This window comes from Macrobrachium nipponense, chromosome 15 (genome assembly GCF_015104395.2).
Source record: "Macrobrachium nipponense isolate FS-2020 chromosome 15, ASM1510439v2, whole genome shotgun sequence".
Lineage (NCBI taxonomy): Eukaryota > Metazoa > Arthropoda > Malacostraca > Decapoda > Palaemonidae > Macrobrachium > Macrobrachium nipponense.
In genome coordinates this window covers 3,519,162-3,534,964 of record NC_087208.1, presented here as the reverse complement: position 1 = coordinate 3,534,964, position 15,803 = coordinate 3,519,162, and the positions used below count along the sequence as shown (strand labels likewise).

Here is a 15,803-nt window from a genome sequence, read left to right as displayed (position 1 = left end):
TGTACAAGTAATTGCCATTTTACAACTAACAACTTTAATATATAGAGGGACAATTTAGCATTAACCATACTAAGTTGATCAGACATTTCCATGGATATATGTCATCTATTCAGTTTAATGCTGTGCTCTTAAAACATTATACAATCTATAAAAAATGATATTGTTAAGATACAATAAAGTTTGTTCATACTTACCTGGCAGATATATATATATAGCTGTATTTCTCCGAAGTCCGACAGAAATTTCAAAACTCCCCGGCACACGCAGTGGTCGGCCAGGTGGTTAGTACCCATTCCCGCCGCTGGAGGCGGGAGTCAGGAACCATTCCCATTTTCTATCCAGATTTTCTATTCCCACTGTCACCTGAGGGGAGGTGGGTGGGTACTTTGATTATATATATCTGCCAGGTAAGTATGAACAAACTTTATTGTATCTTAACAATATCATTTTGTTCATGAAACTTACCCGGCAGATATATATATAGCTGAATCCCACCTTTGGAGGTAGGGAGAGACAGAAAAGGATTTTGGAAGCACATTACATGCAGATGATAGACATCTTGGTTCCTTACCTGTTAGCATAGTTGACTTTGTGATTACTGTCACCTAAGTCTGCTATTGCTTTACTAGTCTCTCCAGCAAGGTAGTGACCTATATAGCTGGTGAGTTCTAGATAATCTGTCAACGGGAGCATGACCACAATGTGACTAGACCATTTTGACCATACTATGAGGGCAACGAAGCAAAAACCACCACCTGACCAGCCTAACAAATTTAATTCCCACATTAATTAGGCTAAAGGAAAGGAAGTCCGGCTCAGGCGGGCGACCTTACAACCATAAATCAAAATAAACCTTTAAAAAACTCACCTACCCATTTTCTACAGAGTAGGATGAGAGCTACTTTCTGCCCCCAACAACGTGTCTGCGGCGACGTATGGTCCAAGCGCATAACAGTTCTCGTATGTCGTCTTCACATCCCGCAGGTAGTGTGAAGCGAACACAGAGTTGCTGCGCCAAAAAGTGGCACTCAGAATGTCATTGGGTGCCATATTCTTTTGGAAGGCTACCGAGGTAGATATAGCCCTCACTTCGTGGGCATTCACTTTCAACAGCTTAATATCACTGTCTTCGCAAGATGAATGCACCTGACTAATGGTGTTCCTCAAGAAGAATGCCAGAGCATTCTTCGACATAGGTAACTCCGGTCTCTTGACCGAACACCATAAGTTGTTAGAAGGATCGACATTCCTTCGTTTTCCACAAATAAATCTTTAGAGCCCTGACAGGACACAGGACTCTCTCTGGTTCTCGTCCAATGATTTCCCCCATACCCTTAATCTCAAAACTTCTGGGCCAAGGGTTTGGTTGAAGGATTCTCAATTTTTAGCTAGAAACGTCTGGCTTAATGAGCAAACTGCATTATGCCCCTTAAATCCAATATGCTTGCTAAAAGCTTGAATTTCGCTAACCCTCTTCGCCGTCGCCAGAGCGGTTAGGAAAACCATTTTCTTAGTAAGATCTCTTAACGATGCATTTTGAAGCGGTTCAAACCGACTGGACATTAGGAATTTAAGGACTACGTCCAAATTCCAAGACGGTAATTTAGGTTGAAGAATCTTTGTAGTTTTGAAAGACCTTAATAGATCGTGAATGTCTTTGTCATTTCCCAAATCAATTCCTCTATGTCTAAAGACTACAGATAGCACACTTCTATAGCCTTTGATTGTCAAGACCGCAAGCTTCAAGTCGTTCTTTAGGTAAAATAAAAAGTCCGCTATTTGGCTGACAGAGGTCGTGGTAGAGGAAATGCCCTTCCTTCTGCACCAACTCCTAAACGTAGCCCACTTTGATTGGTACACTGCGAGAGTGGAAGCCCTTCTTGCATTGGCAATAGCTCTTGCCACAGGTCTTGAAAAACCTCTCGCTCTGGCCAACTTTTTGATAGTCTGAATGCAGTCAGACTCAGAGCGGGGAGGTTTTTGTGGTACCTCTCGAAGTGGGGCTGTTTGAGTAGATCGGTCCTCGAAGGCAGTGTCCTCGGGAAGTCTACTACGAAGGACATGACCTCTGTGAACTATTCTTTGTTTGTCGGCCAGTAAGGGGCGATTAACGTCATTCTCGTCCTTTCTGAAGTCGCAAATTTTCTCATCACTTCTCCCAGGATCTTGAACGGGGTAAAGGCGTACAGATCCATCCCTGTCCAGTCCCAGAGAAGGGCATCTATTGCTATTGCTCCCGGATCAAGCACCAGGGAGCAGTACAGCGGAAACCTCTTTGTTCTTGATGTCGCAAAGACGTCTACTAGAGGACGTCCCCACTACTTCCACAGCTCTTGGCACACCACCTGATGTAGAATCCACTTGGTCGGCAGCAGTTGACCTTGCCGACTGAGGAGATCCGCACGGGACGTTTCTCCACGCCTGCAACGAATCTCGTCAGAATCGTTACGTTTTGCGTTTTCGCCCACAACAAGATCTCTCTCGCTAGGTTGAACAATGATCGAGAGTGAGTCCCTCCTTGTTTTTTGATGTATGCCAGAGCTGTGGTGTTGTCCGAATTTATCTGAACTATCTTGTATGAGACTTTGTCTTCGAACAATTGTAGCGCTAAGTATATGGCCGCTAGTTCTTTGAGATTTATGTGCCAGTACACCTGTTCCCCTCTCAGGTGCCTGACACTTCTCCCCCCCCAGTGTAGCTCCCCACCCCCCCCGTCCCCACCCCGTGTTGGATGCGTCGGAGAACAACACTAGGTCGGGGCTCTGAAGTTTGAGGGATACTCCTTCGATAGTTTTAAAGGATCGAGCCACCACTTTAGGTGATCCTTTACTTCTCTCGGAATTCTTAAATTTACATCTAAATTTTCTTTGTCCTTCCAATTCTCTTTCAGGAAAAACTGGAGAGGTCCGAGATGTAGTCTTTCCAAGGAAACAAACTTCTCCAGCGAGGAAATGGTCCCCAGCAGACTCATCCATTCCCTCACCGAGCATGATTCTTTCCACTTAAGAAGACTGATATTTTGTTCTAATCCTTGTTGTTGACGTCCCTGGGACAGAAAAGCTCGAAAAGCCACTGAAACTCCATCTGAATCCCCAGATACACGATGGACTGTGTGGGGATCAGTTGTGACTTTTCGAAATTCACCAGAAGTCCCAGGGACTTTGCTAGAGATAAGGTTGATTGAAGGTCCTTCAGACACTTTTCTTTCGATGATGCTCGAATGAGCCAGTCGTCTAGATATAGATAGATCCTGACGTTTGCAAGATGAAGCCACCTAGCCACATTCTTCATTAAAACTGTGAAGATCATTGGTGCCGTACTCAATCCGAAGCAAAGAGCTCTGAATTGGAAAACTCTTCCCTCATGACAAACGCAGATACTTCCTCGATTGGTGATGAATCGGGACGTGGAAATATGCGTCTTGCAGGTCTAATGACACCATCCAATCGCCTTGTCTTAAGGCCCCAAGCACTGACTGAGGTGTCTCCATCTTGAACCTCTGTCTCTCTATAAAAAGATTTAGACTGTTCACATCTAAAACTGGCCTCCAACCTCCCGACTGTTTCGGTACCAGGAATAACCTGTTGTAGAAACCCGGGGATTGAAGGTTGTCTACCTGTTCTATTGCATTCTTCTCGAGCATTTGTTCGAGCCAGATCGAACAAGATCTGTTGTTTTTCCAGCTGGTACGAAGGTGATAGATCTCTGGGCGTCGTGCACAGCGGAGGCGACTTCAGGAATGGTATTTTGTATCCTCGCTCGATGACATTGAGCGACCAGGTGTCCTCCTCTATCTTTCTCCAGGCTTTTGCAAATAACTGAAGCCTGGCTCCTACTGGTGCCTGAAGGACTACCTTCTCATTTCTTCCCTTTGGGTTTAGACGGGGCTCTACCTCTGGCAAGGCCTCTTCCTCGACGAGGTCGTCTCGAGGAAGCCCCACCTCGAAAGGGCTTTATTTTCTTGGAAAACTGTGTTCTTGCAGAAGTTGAAGGAACTACAGGATGTCTAGAAGATTGCGCTAAGAGTCCTGAGTAGCTTTTTCTTGAAGACTGCCAGTACATCTTTTAATCATAGCCTGGGGAAAGAGATGGTTCGAGAGAGGGGCGAAAAGCAAATCTGCCCTCTGTGCTGGAGATACTGACTTCGCAGTGAATTTGCAGTAGAGAGCCCTCTTTTTTAAGAGCCCTGCACAAAAATGCGAAGCTAATTCCTCTGAACCATCCCTGACGGCCTTATCCATTCCTTCAGACACTTTCTTTGTGTCTAGCAGTCCCAAGCACCAGTCCAAGAAATTGAACACTTCTATTGTCCGAAAAAGGCCTTTAAGATGGTGGTCCATTTCCGCAGGAGTCCACCCTACTTTCGCTGACGAAAGGAGAGACCTCCTTGGTTCGTCGACTAGACTGGCAAAATCACCTTGCGCAGATGCGGGGAGCTCTTAAACCGACATCTTCACCTGTCTCGTACCAAATGCCTGCCTTACCGCATAGTCTTGAAGGAGGCTGGGCAAAAGAAGACTTTCCCTGTGCTTTCCTCGACTCCATCCAATCTTGAACCTTTTTGAAAGCTCTTTTAATTGAAAGAGACTTCGTCATCTTAACAAAACCAGGAGTCTTGCTAGTTTTCGACAATGAAAACTGAGAAGGAGGAGAGCGAGGAGCTGCGGGTTGGAATTCATCTCCAAAAGAAGCCCGAAGCAAGCGAACTAATACTTGATAATCAGAAGAAACTGACGTAGAAGGTTGATCCTCGTCTGTTTTCTTCTGAAATATTACTCAATCCTCCTCCTTCTGTAGGAGCGGCAGAGGGGTCTCCCGACGAAGGTGGTAGAGGTCCTTTCGGTCCAATCTTTGATGAAGAGCCCTGCTGTGACGTACTAGGTGAGTTCTGTATATCTATAGGTTCAGGAATAGAAGTGTTAGTTTCCTGAACAATCTCTCGATGGGAGTGTCTACAAATGTTAGAGTGTAAGCGAGCGTCCGGACAAATATCACGTTGTGAGGCCTGATGAGTGTCTAACAAAACCTCTGTACAGGTGTTCGTAATCTTGTCACACTCGGCGTCCATGCGAGCGCCACACCTGGCGTCAGCGAGCGTCACGCTTGACGTCCAGCCGAGCGTCATGCCTAGCGTCCAGCCGAGCGTCGCGCTTGACGTCCGACGGAGCGTCACGCTTAGCACTCCGCTGAGCGCCACGCTTAGCGTCCATATAAGCGTCCAACTTAGCGTCCATGTCCTGATTCTCAGCTTGCAAAACGCCTTTCTTTGCAGCAGAGAGAACGTCAATCTTCAAATAAAGCGAACCCCTATGAGTAGAGAGGGGAACGCTTCGAAAAGTAGGGCGAGTTTCCTTCCTCTCGATATATGAATCTTTCGAAGGAAGTTGCTCGCGCTCTTTACCCAGCTGCAAGTGGGATGCACGAAATCTAGAGGGCATAGCCATGGTGAAAGAGAAGAGCGATCCGAAGAAGCGGGAGACCGCTTAGATCTTTTGATCGGCAATCTATCATCTTTTCTTCTACGACGCGGTTCTACCTCTCTCTCGGCCAGCAACGAAGCCAGTTGTTGTTGCGAACGGATGACTCTTTTAGTTGGAGACGATTCCTTTTCAGGTGAAAAGCTGATCCTGTGAGAAGGCAAAGGGCGAGGGGAAGCCCTATTCCTTCTCACACGGACCGACCTCAGTTCTCTTCTTGGAGCGACTGGGGCGCTCAAAGGCGTCATCGTCGGATGACGTCCTGGTTCTCTTTTATGGCATCAATGCCGCAAAACTCTCTCTGGCGAAGACCGCAAAGCAGCAGAAGAGAAAGAACGTGAAGCGTCCTCCTCCCTGAGACCAGAAACGCTGGTCGCCTGTGCGGCAACTTGCGTCTTTGCTCTCTTTTGCGGTGGAGAGTAGTTCACATAAAAAGGCGCAGACCGCAAAGCAGAAGGAGCGAAAGGACGTTCTGCGTCCTCCTCTGAGAAACTACTGACGACGGCCGCCTGTCTTAGTTCTTTTCAGAGGACGCCAGAGTCCCCCAAAGCTCCAACCCCTTTGCGGGGAGGAACGCCTCCGAAGACGGAAAAGCACCCTCGCGGGGGAATACGCGCACGAGCACGCTCTTTGGCAGCCTGGAGATCGTCGACAGGATCTGCCGAAGGGACGCCAGATCGGTGGGAGTTCCCCGTAACCCTCCTTCGGCTTTCGACATGTCCGTCTCCCTGGTCCTGGGAGTTCGACAGAGGTCCAGGCCTAGAGGCATTATAGGGCCGATCTGACGCCCCCCCCCCTCCACAACACTGGGGGCACTTTCACTGCACTTCACTTCATTAACATGCTTTTACTCAAAAGCGAGCACTTTAGATTCTAGATTTCGTAATGAGTCTAGAATCGTAGATAGGCAAATATTGACCTCCACAGATTTTTCAGGGCCCGAAGGCACAACAGATTTAGGTGTTGCACAAACTACTGAAGGAATAGTTGGAGAAACCTTACTACCCTTACTTCTACTGACTGATGCACTCCTGGAGGAAGACCTCCTTATCCTATCGCGCTCCAATTTTCGCACATAGGATTCATAAGCCTTCCAACTTGAATCAGACAGACATTCACACTCCTTACAACGGTCATCTAAAACACACACATGGTCTCTGCAATTCGTGCATACTGTGTGTGGGTCTACCGAACCTTTAGGTAGCCTCACATTACAACCTTCCATACAACACACTCTGGTGCTAGTTGAACTAGTCCCAGACATCTTAGTTAAAGAAAAAACCAAACCAAATTCAAAATTCAATCCACTATCAGCGTATGCCAAGTCACGATCCACGTTCAATAATCAAAAGACAAACGGAATACTTAAGTAACAAAGTTTCGAAAATCCTAGACGGAGGTACTGAAAACAGTTGTTATCAGCGCCGGCGACAGAAAAAATCTGGATAGAAAATGGGAATGGTTCCTGACTCCCGCCTCCCAGCGGCGGGAATGGGCACTAACCACCTGGCCGACCACTGCGTGAGCCGGGAGTTTTGAAATTTCTGTCGGACTTCGGAGAAATACAGCTATATATATATATCTGCCGGGTAAGTTTCATGAACAAAACAAGTTTTTATTATTTCTTTGAGTTCAAATGTATTGCTAATAACTGCATTCACTCAAAATTCATATAATTGCCTTACTACTCAAATCCCTACTGTATTTGGGTGGAATGATAATTTACTAAAAGAGGAGCTCTCAAAGTGGAATGTAAATGTCACCATCACATACAAAAAGTAGTTACTGTACAAGTAGTATGTACGTACTGTAATCACACTGACCGTACTGTTACGCTACTTAAGGGTAAAAGCTCTCTCGGAGTTCAGCTTAAGAGACAGTAACTATGTACTAGCAATGGTATGGTGTGTATATAATAGAAAAGCTGGTAGACTGACATAAGTTATCAATGCTTTCCATCTTGACATAGTAGATTCTGTACACGGAGAGTTATAAAAAAATAAAATAAAAATAAAAAAATAAAAAAGTAAATAAACGCACCAGCATTTCTTTGGTGCAATCGAGTTTCCTGTACAGCCACTACAGAGCATAATCAAGGCCACTGTAAAATGTATTTATCTTTCGGTGGTCCCGGTATAATGCTGTATGAGCCGCAGCCCATGAAATTTTAACCACGGCCTGGTGGTGGCCTATCCTATATCGTTGTCAGAAACACAATTATGGTTAACTTTAACCTCAAATAAAATAAAAAGTACTGAAGCTACAGGGTTGCAATTTGGTATGATTGATAATTGGAGGGTGAATTATCAAATAGTAATAAATTTGTAGCTATCTAGCCTTAGTAGTTTTTAAGATCTGAGGGGTAGACATACAGACAAAGCTGGCAAAATAGTTTTCTTTTACAGAAAACTAAAAGGAGCTTACATATAAATTATTATCTCTAACTTGTATAAACATATGAACATACAAAATTTAGTAAAAGAAAAAAACCACAATGCATAGTTTTCTTCCAAACAAGATAAAAATTTAATTCATGTTATATGGCTGATAAGGCTCCTATCTGGAGCAGGTCTCTGATATAAATTAAGGAGTCTAAGAAAATTGTGGGAAGGCTTTCCGTAGAGATGTTGTGATCGGTGATATCATTGTTGCTAAATATGACGCAGGAAGAATTTCTCATCACCACAAGTATGAGAAGACCTGCAACCAACAATGATATCACACGATCACAACAACTCTACAGAGACACCTCCCGTAATGATACTCCTGCAGCCAATGAAAATCAAATTAGCCGTGACGTCACACGCGTGACGTAACGCCTGCAACATCACAGCACAGCTCAGGAGATCTAGGAGGTTGTAGCTACACAAACCATCAACATGGCAGAAGTGGCTTGAGACCTGAATCAAGCAACCAATGATAAACAGACTTACTGCTACCAGCCAATAGGAGATCAGCATGGGGCAGACCCCGAATATAAGGAAGAAAGACACAACACCAGAAGCAGTCCACCCTCAGCTTCCTAGCCTAGAGGATGTCTGGCAGCTCTAGACGGAAGAGCTTACAAGAAAAAGATAGAGTAGCTGGTTCTGAATTTTTGTCAACAACTATAAACACAAGTTAGTTATAGTAGCTTTTGTAGGGAGTTTCATGATTGCATCTTTTGTGGTTTATCACTATTACCAGTGATTTTTTGGGTGCTTTTCTTAGCTTCCGTTACATTTGTTAATATTACTAGAACTTGCTTCCCATCAATGACAAAAACTTTTTACAAGGCCTATTTTATTTTATGATAAAATAACACTTGTAAGCCAAGAAAAGCACCCAAAAAATCACTGATAAAGATGATAACAAGAGATGAGATAATGACACCCTTCCTACTAAGCTAAAGTGTAACTAATAGGTCTGTTTGTTGTTGACAAAGACCAGAACTAGCTCATCTTTATAAGGAAAAACATATTGTACATAACATATGTACTAGAAGGACAAAAGATATATAAAAAAAACAAATTTTTGGGAAATAAAGAGAAAAAGCAGAAGCTAAGTTCTTGAACCACTGAATTTTCAATATCCACCTGCACTTGCAAAATGATGTTATTATGATATAACAAAGTTTCATGTATACTTACCTGGCAGTATATATATAGCTATATTCTCTGTTCGCACTGGCAGAATTTTTCAAAACTCGCGGCAAACCGCTAGATCACTGGTAGTTCAGGTGATCGCCACCCCGCTCCCGTGGCGCTGGTGCTCGGAATCATTCCCATTTTCGTCAGATTTTTCTCTCTGAACCCTGTCTCCTGAGGGGAGGTGGGTGGGAATTTAATTTATATATACCTGCCAGGTAAGTATACATGAAACTTTGTTATATCATAATAACATCATTTTCATGTATGACACTTACCTGGCAGGTATATATATAGCTGATTGACACATTTGGAGGTGGGTCAAAAACAGCAACATTGTAAGAGTTTTTAAAAAATTTAAAATACTCTTAGATTCCTTACCTGCTAAGGTAGCTGACTTCAGCATTCCTGCCTCTTAGCCTGCTAAGCCTTAGTAGCTTCCAACTAGGACGTGACCTATTAGTTGATGAAGCTAAATACAAGGGTCTGACAACTGGACGGGACCAATTTTGTTGACAGGAAAAACCCTAGCCTCTCTTACCACGGGCATTCATGCTAGGATAAGTTAGACCACCTGAACCACACACAACACTAACCTAACACACTACACTTCACAGACTGAAGAGGAAATCACCCTCTCAGACAACCGTAAAAACAACACCACTTCATTAAAATACCTAGCATGTTAGTAAGTTATGGGGTGGAAAATCCTTTGCCCAATACTGCTCCTGAGGATACATATGGACCCAACGTTTGACAATTGTCAAACGTTGTTTTTGTTTTACGTTCTAAGGTAATGACTTGCAAACACTGAATTAGTCCTCCAAAACGTCGTTTCAATGATATCTTGAGGGCCATATTCTTTTTTAAACGCCAACGAAGTAGCTACTGCTCTCACTTCGTGTGCCTTAACCTTAAGGATGCCGAAATTTTCTTCTTGGCATAACATATGAGATTCTTTAATTAGTTCCTAAGGAAAAAGGCCATAGCATTTTTTGGTCATTGCTCTGCTAGGGTCCTTCACAGAGCACCACAGTGATTCTGAAGTTCCTCTAATCTTACTGGTTTTATCCAAATAAATAGCGCAATGCCCTTACTGGACAAAGAACTATCTCTTGTTCCTGTCCCTACTAGATCTGAAAGACCCATCATTTCAAACGACCTTGGCCATGGATGAGCTGGATTCTCGTTCTTGGCCAAGAACCCCTCTTGAAAAGAGCAAACCGCTTTGTCATGTTTCCAACCAATATGTTTGCTAATTGCTTGCAGCTCACTCACCCTTTTAGCTGTGGCCAATGCCCACTAAAAGATGGTCTTTTTTGTGATATCTCTCAACGAAGCTTGATCCATCGGTTCAAACTTACTAGTTCCTAAAAATTTCAGGACACATCGAGATTCCAGGAAGGCGCTCTGTATTGGGGCTCCTTCCTTGTTGCAAAGGACCTTATGAGGTCTCTCAGATCTAGATTATTTGTAAATATCTAGACCTCTATGTCTAAATACAGAAGCCAACATACTCCGATACCCTTTAATCGTCTGAGTTGACAATTTTATTTCCTTCTTTAAGTATAAAAGGAAGTCGGCAATTTGGGTCACAGAGGTACTGGATGAAGAAATCTTCAGACTCTTGCACCACTTGCGAAAGATTTCCCCAACTTCGCCTGGTACAACTTAATAGTAGAGGCTCTTCTAGCTCCGGCCACTGCGTCATAGCCGCCTCTCTAGAAACCCCCTCGCTCTGACAAGTCTTTCGATAGTCTGAACGCAGTCAGACCCCCAGAGCGAGGGTGGGTGTCTTGTGGTACCTGTTGAAGTGAGGCTGTTTGAGTAGATCTACTCTTGCTGGAAGTGTCCTTGGTACATCTATTGTCCATTCCAGTACCTCTGTGAACCAATCTCGGGCCGGCAGTATGGAGCTATGAGAGTCATTCTTGTCCCTTGACTCTCCCTGAATTTCTTCAAAACCTTCCCTAATATCTTGAACGGGGGAAAGGCGTAGACGTCTAGCCCCGTCCAATCTAGAAGAAAGGCGTCTACTGCGACTGCTTGACGGTCTGGGACTGGAGAGCAATACGTCGTCAATCTCTTCGTCATTGCTGTCGCAAACAAGTCTACCACTGGGCGACCCTCCCCAATTTCCACAGACTCTGGCATACTTCTAAATGAAGCGTCCATTCTGTTGATAGAAGTTGACCTTCCCTGCTCAACAGGTCCGCTCTCACATTCTTCTCCCCCTTGAATGAATCTGGTGAGAAGGGTTACGTTTTCCTTCTCTGCCCAAAGAAGGATCTCCTCCGCCAACTTGCAAAGAGAGATTGAATGTGTCCCTCCTTGTTTGCGGAGGTGTACGCCAGAGCTGTGGTATTGTCCGCGTTGACTTGTACCACCTTGTTTGCGAATCACCGCGTTGAACTCCTTCAAGGCCAAGAAAATCGCCATCAGTTCCTTCCTGTTTATATGCCAAGCCGTTTCCTCCTTGCTCCAACGACCTGAAACTTCTTGAAGTCCGAGAGTCGCTCCCCAGCCTGCGTCCGAGGCGTCTGAGAACAATACATGGTCTGGGTTCTTTTGCTGGAGAGACGCTCCCTTTGCTAACTTCCCGAGTAGCCACCACTTTAACTCCTCTTTGATCTTGCGAGGAATTCGAAACAGGAAGGAATCTTGGTTTGCGATTTTCTTGGCCAGACTTGGTTCAAAAATATTTGTAGGGGTCTCATGTGAAGCTTCCTAGAGAAACGAACCGTTCCAGGACGAGAGTGTCCCCAGTAAGCTCATCCACTCTCGTGCTGAACATTGTTCTTCTCTAGAAAGGCTTGCACTTTCCGGATGCACAGATCTTGTCTGTTGGGAGACGGAAAACAAAGCCCGAAAAAGTCACTTGAGGAGACTCAGAATCCCCAAATAAACTAGCTCCTGACTGGGGTCATATTCGACTTTTCTAAGTTCACCATCAACCCTAACTCTTTCGTTAATGTTAACGTCATTTCTAAGTCCTCCAGACATTGCTTTCTTGATTGGGCTCTTATGAGCCAATCGTCCAGGTATGAGACACTCTTATTCCTAGAATGTGTAGCCACTTCGCCACGCTCGCCATCACTCTTGTAAAAAACTTGTGGGGCTGTGCACAGTCCAAAACAGAGGGCTTTGAACTGAAAAACAAACCCTGTTCTGGATCACAAATCTCAGGTACTTCCTGGATCTTGCATGAATAATTGGGATATGAAAATATGCGTCTTGAAGGTCCAGGGTGACCATCCAGTCCCCTGGACGTACCGCTGCCAGTACTGAATCGGTCGTCTCCATCGTAAATTTTTGTTTTCTCCACAAATAAATTGAGTTGACTTACGTCCAGTACTGGTCTCCATCCCCCCGAGGATTTTGCTACTAAAAACAGCCGGTTGTAAAATCCCGGAGATAAGTGATCCAGAACAGGTTCTATTGCTCCTTTCTTGAGCATAGAAAGAACTTGTTCTTGTAGTGCTTCTTGTTTCCCTGGATCGCTGTAGTGAGCTCCCAGCTCTCTTGGCGATGTCGCAAGAGGTGGTCTCTTTAGAAAAGGGATCTTTGTTGTACCTTCTTTGGCCACCTTGACTACCCAAGGATCTGCTCCCTTTTCTTGCCAAATCTCCCAAAACTTCTGGAGTCTGGCACCTACTGATGTCTGAAGGACTTGCTGTTCATTGTTTAGTACTGGGTTTCGAACCCCTCTTGGACGGAGCTCTTCTTGCTCTGAAGGCCGGACGAGAAAAGGACTTGCCTCGAAAGGGCTGACTAGCTTGCCTTGATTCCTTAGTGGTCTTCTTAACTACCTTGTTGGGTAAAATTTCCTTACCGAGGGAAGTTAACAGATCCTGCGTCGCCTTCTGAGTTAGGGAAAGCGAAATATCCTTGATAATATCCGCAGGAAACAATTGCTCCGAAAGTGGGAAAAAAGCAATTCGGATTTCTGGGCGTTAGAAACGCCCTTAGCAGCAAAGAGCATAGGAGTGACCTTTTCTTTAAAACTCCTGCGGTGAAAAGAGATGCTAATTCATTCGCTCCATCCCTTAAGGCTTTGTCCATGCAGGACATAATACTGCTTGGGAGTTGAGAAGCCGTTGCTTCATTATCTTCCACTGTTCGTCCCCAGAGCTCCCAAGGACCAATCCAGAAAATTAAAAACCTCGAAGGTCCGGGGAAAATCAAATTTCAAGAGATGATCTAATTCTGATGGAGACCAACCACACTTTGGCCGAATTCAAGGCATGTCTGCGGGGAACTGTCCACAATGTTGGAAAAATCCCCCCCCTGGGAGGAGGCAGGCACTCCCAGGCCGAGATTTTCCCCTGTCGCATACCCAAAATTCCGGAATTGGATGCCAATTTGGCAGGAAGGGAAAGAGAACACAGTCTTGCCCGACTTCCCTCTTTTCCTTCAACACGTATCAATTCTTTGAAGAGCCTTCTTAGCCGTAATCGAAAACTTCATCTTCAAAAACGATTACTTTCTTCGGAGTTTTATTCTTGGAGAATTGAGAAGGGTGATGTCGGAGCTGCAGGCTGAAAATCCCCTCCAAAAAGTGAAAGAAGGCAATTCGTCAATTTCTTATAATCTGAAGAAGGTGCTTCACCTTCTTTTTCGTTTCTTCCTCAGATTCTAAGTCTTCTATTTCCTCTTCTGCCGAAGACACATCCTGTAAACCCAGGTCTTGCTGCAGAAAATCTTCTCCAACCTCGCGGGAAGAAACCTGCTCCTGCCGCCTGCGTCCTGCGTCCTTCTGAGCTCCGAGGTTGCGTCCTGCGTCCTGTTCCGGAAGCTTGCGTCCTGCGTCCTTCTCCGAAAACTTGCGTCCTGCTTCCTGTTCTCGTAACTTGCGTCCTGCGTCCTGCTCCCGTAACTTGCGTCCTACCCGAGACTCCGAAGCCTGACGAGAAGGAGGCCAACCATCATGCGTCCTCTTAGACGACTTGACTGGGAGAGATGCGTCCTTACGCCTCGTAGGAGGAAGTTCCGATGTTCCCCACGATTTAACCAAATCGGCTAACCTTCCTTGCATCTCTTCAAGGAAGTTCCTAGTCTCTGCTTCCTGGCGGGAAGTCTGAGCAAGCGGAGAACGACGACGAGACGGATCATCAACACGAGAAACTCGATCTTGAGTTCTACGATAAGGGGAAGATATCGGAGAGACTGCTCCGTATTCAGAAGGAGAGCTCCTATCCCGAGAACCGTCGTACACATGAGGTCTTGCGTCTTGTCTTGACTTAAGGATCTCCTCCTTTTAATCGGAACCACCTCTTCCACATCACTAGAAGAGAAAATCTCGGGACTCACTCCACCGTTCTTGCGGGTAACGCTCATCTTGAGAAGACGTAGGTCTATGCGTCCTCTTCAGAGGACGCGAAACTTCCGCATAACGTCCATACCTGCCTGACGCAGCACTATCTGTCGAGGAAAGACACTTCCCAGTGTCGCCTTTTCTATGGCGCACTGCTGCAGCCTGGACGCAACAGGACTGCCTGAAGGGACGACTGATCGTAAGGGAAACCCCTCTCGCCTCCCTTCGACTGTCGACATGCCTTCTCCCTTGGTCTGGGAGCTTGGCAGAGGTCTTAGGTCTAGGAGCACGAGTGAGACGATCAGCCGCCCCCTCCACTACCTGACACTACTTTCAATCGTACCCACTTTGGTCTGTAAGACGCTGAATCTGATCGCCCATTGACGCAAGGGCGGCAAAACACTTTCACAATATTAGTATCCTCAGAAACAGCAGCACGCAGGAGAGACCTGAGGAGAAGGATTAACAACTTCTACTTGGGAAGAAGGGGGGAAATAACAGAATTATTCAAGGCCTTTACTAGAAGAACCTGACCCTCTCACTCCGAGAAACACCGATCTTCTTACTCTATCCTTTTCAAGTCTCTCAACATATTTGGTGAAAGTCTTCCATTCTTTCTCATTTAAACTTTCACACTCATTACATCTATTGTCCCAAGTACAAAACCTCTCTACACTTCTTACATACTGTGTGAGGGGTCTACCGAAGCTTTCGGTAGTCTCACCTTACACCCTTCTTTCATACACTCGAAATACTATACCAGAATCAGACATTATAATAACTTCCAATCGCGATTGCCAATCCAACTTTCCAATACGATACCCAATAACCATCCAAGTACAGCGAAAGTCAGCTAACGAGTTTCGAATTCTAGCAGGGAACCAACAACGATGTTGCCGGTTCAGTGGCAGAAAAAAACATCTGACAAAATGGGAATGATTCCGAGCACCAGCGCCACGGGAGCGGGGTGGCGATCACCTGAACTACCAGTGATCTAGCGGTTGCCGTAGTTTTGAAAATTCTGCCAGTGCGAACAGAGAATATAGCTATATATATACCTGCCAGGTAAGTGTCATACATGAAATTGCATTTCTACAGAGTAGAATGCTTCAAATCGGTGTTATCTTATGTCTAGTAGTGCAGTAGTACACCATTAACTTTGAGATACTGTGAAAACACAACTTAACCAACTTGGTCAAAATTTACCCCCCAACCACCAGGCCAACGCCCTTAATGGATGGATATGTTCACGAGTAGCAATAACAGGTTGTGGGTGGATGATGGAGTTACTCATGGTGAATGACAATACATATTATGTGCCATTGATTTGGGGGAATCAGGCGAGAAAGAGGTGCCATTACTTCTATAGCCCATAAATTCACTAAT

General features: G+C 45.1%; 1 protein-coding gene across 1 annotated transcript in view; it reads right to left on the bottom strand.

The window, feature by feature from the left end:
* Window positions 1-15,803, bottom strand: part of LOC135226972 (mannose-P-dolichol utilization defect 1 protein homolog) — a 116,297-nt gene that overhangs the window by 84,475 nt on the left and 16,019 nt on the right. The gene's annotated exons all lie outside the window — the stretch shown is intronic.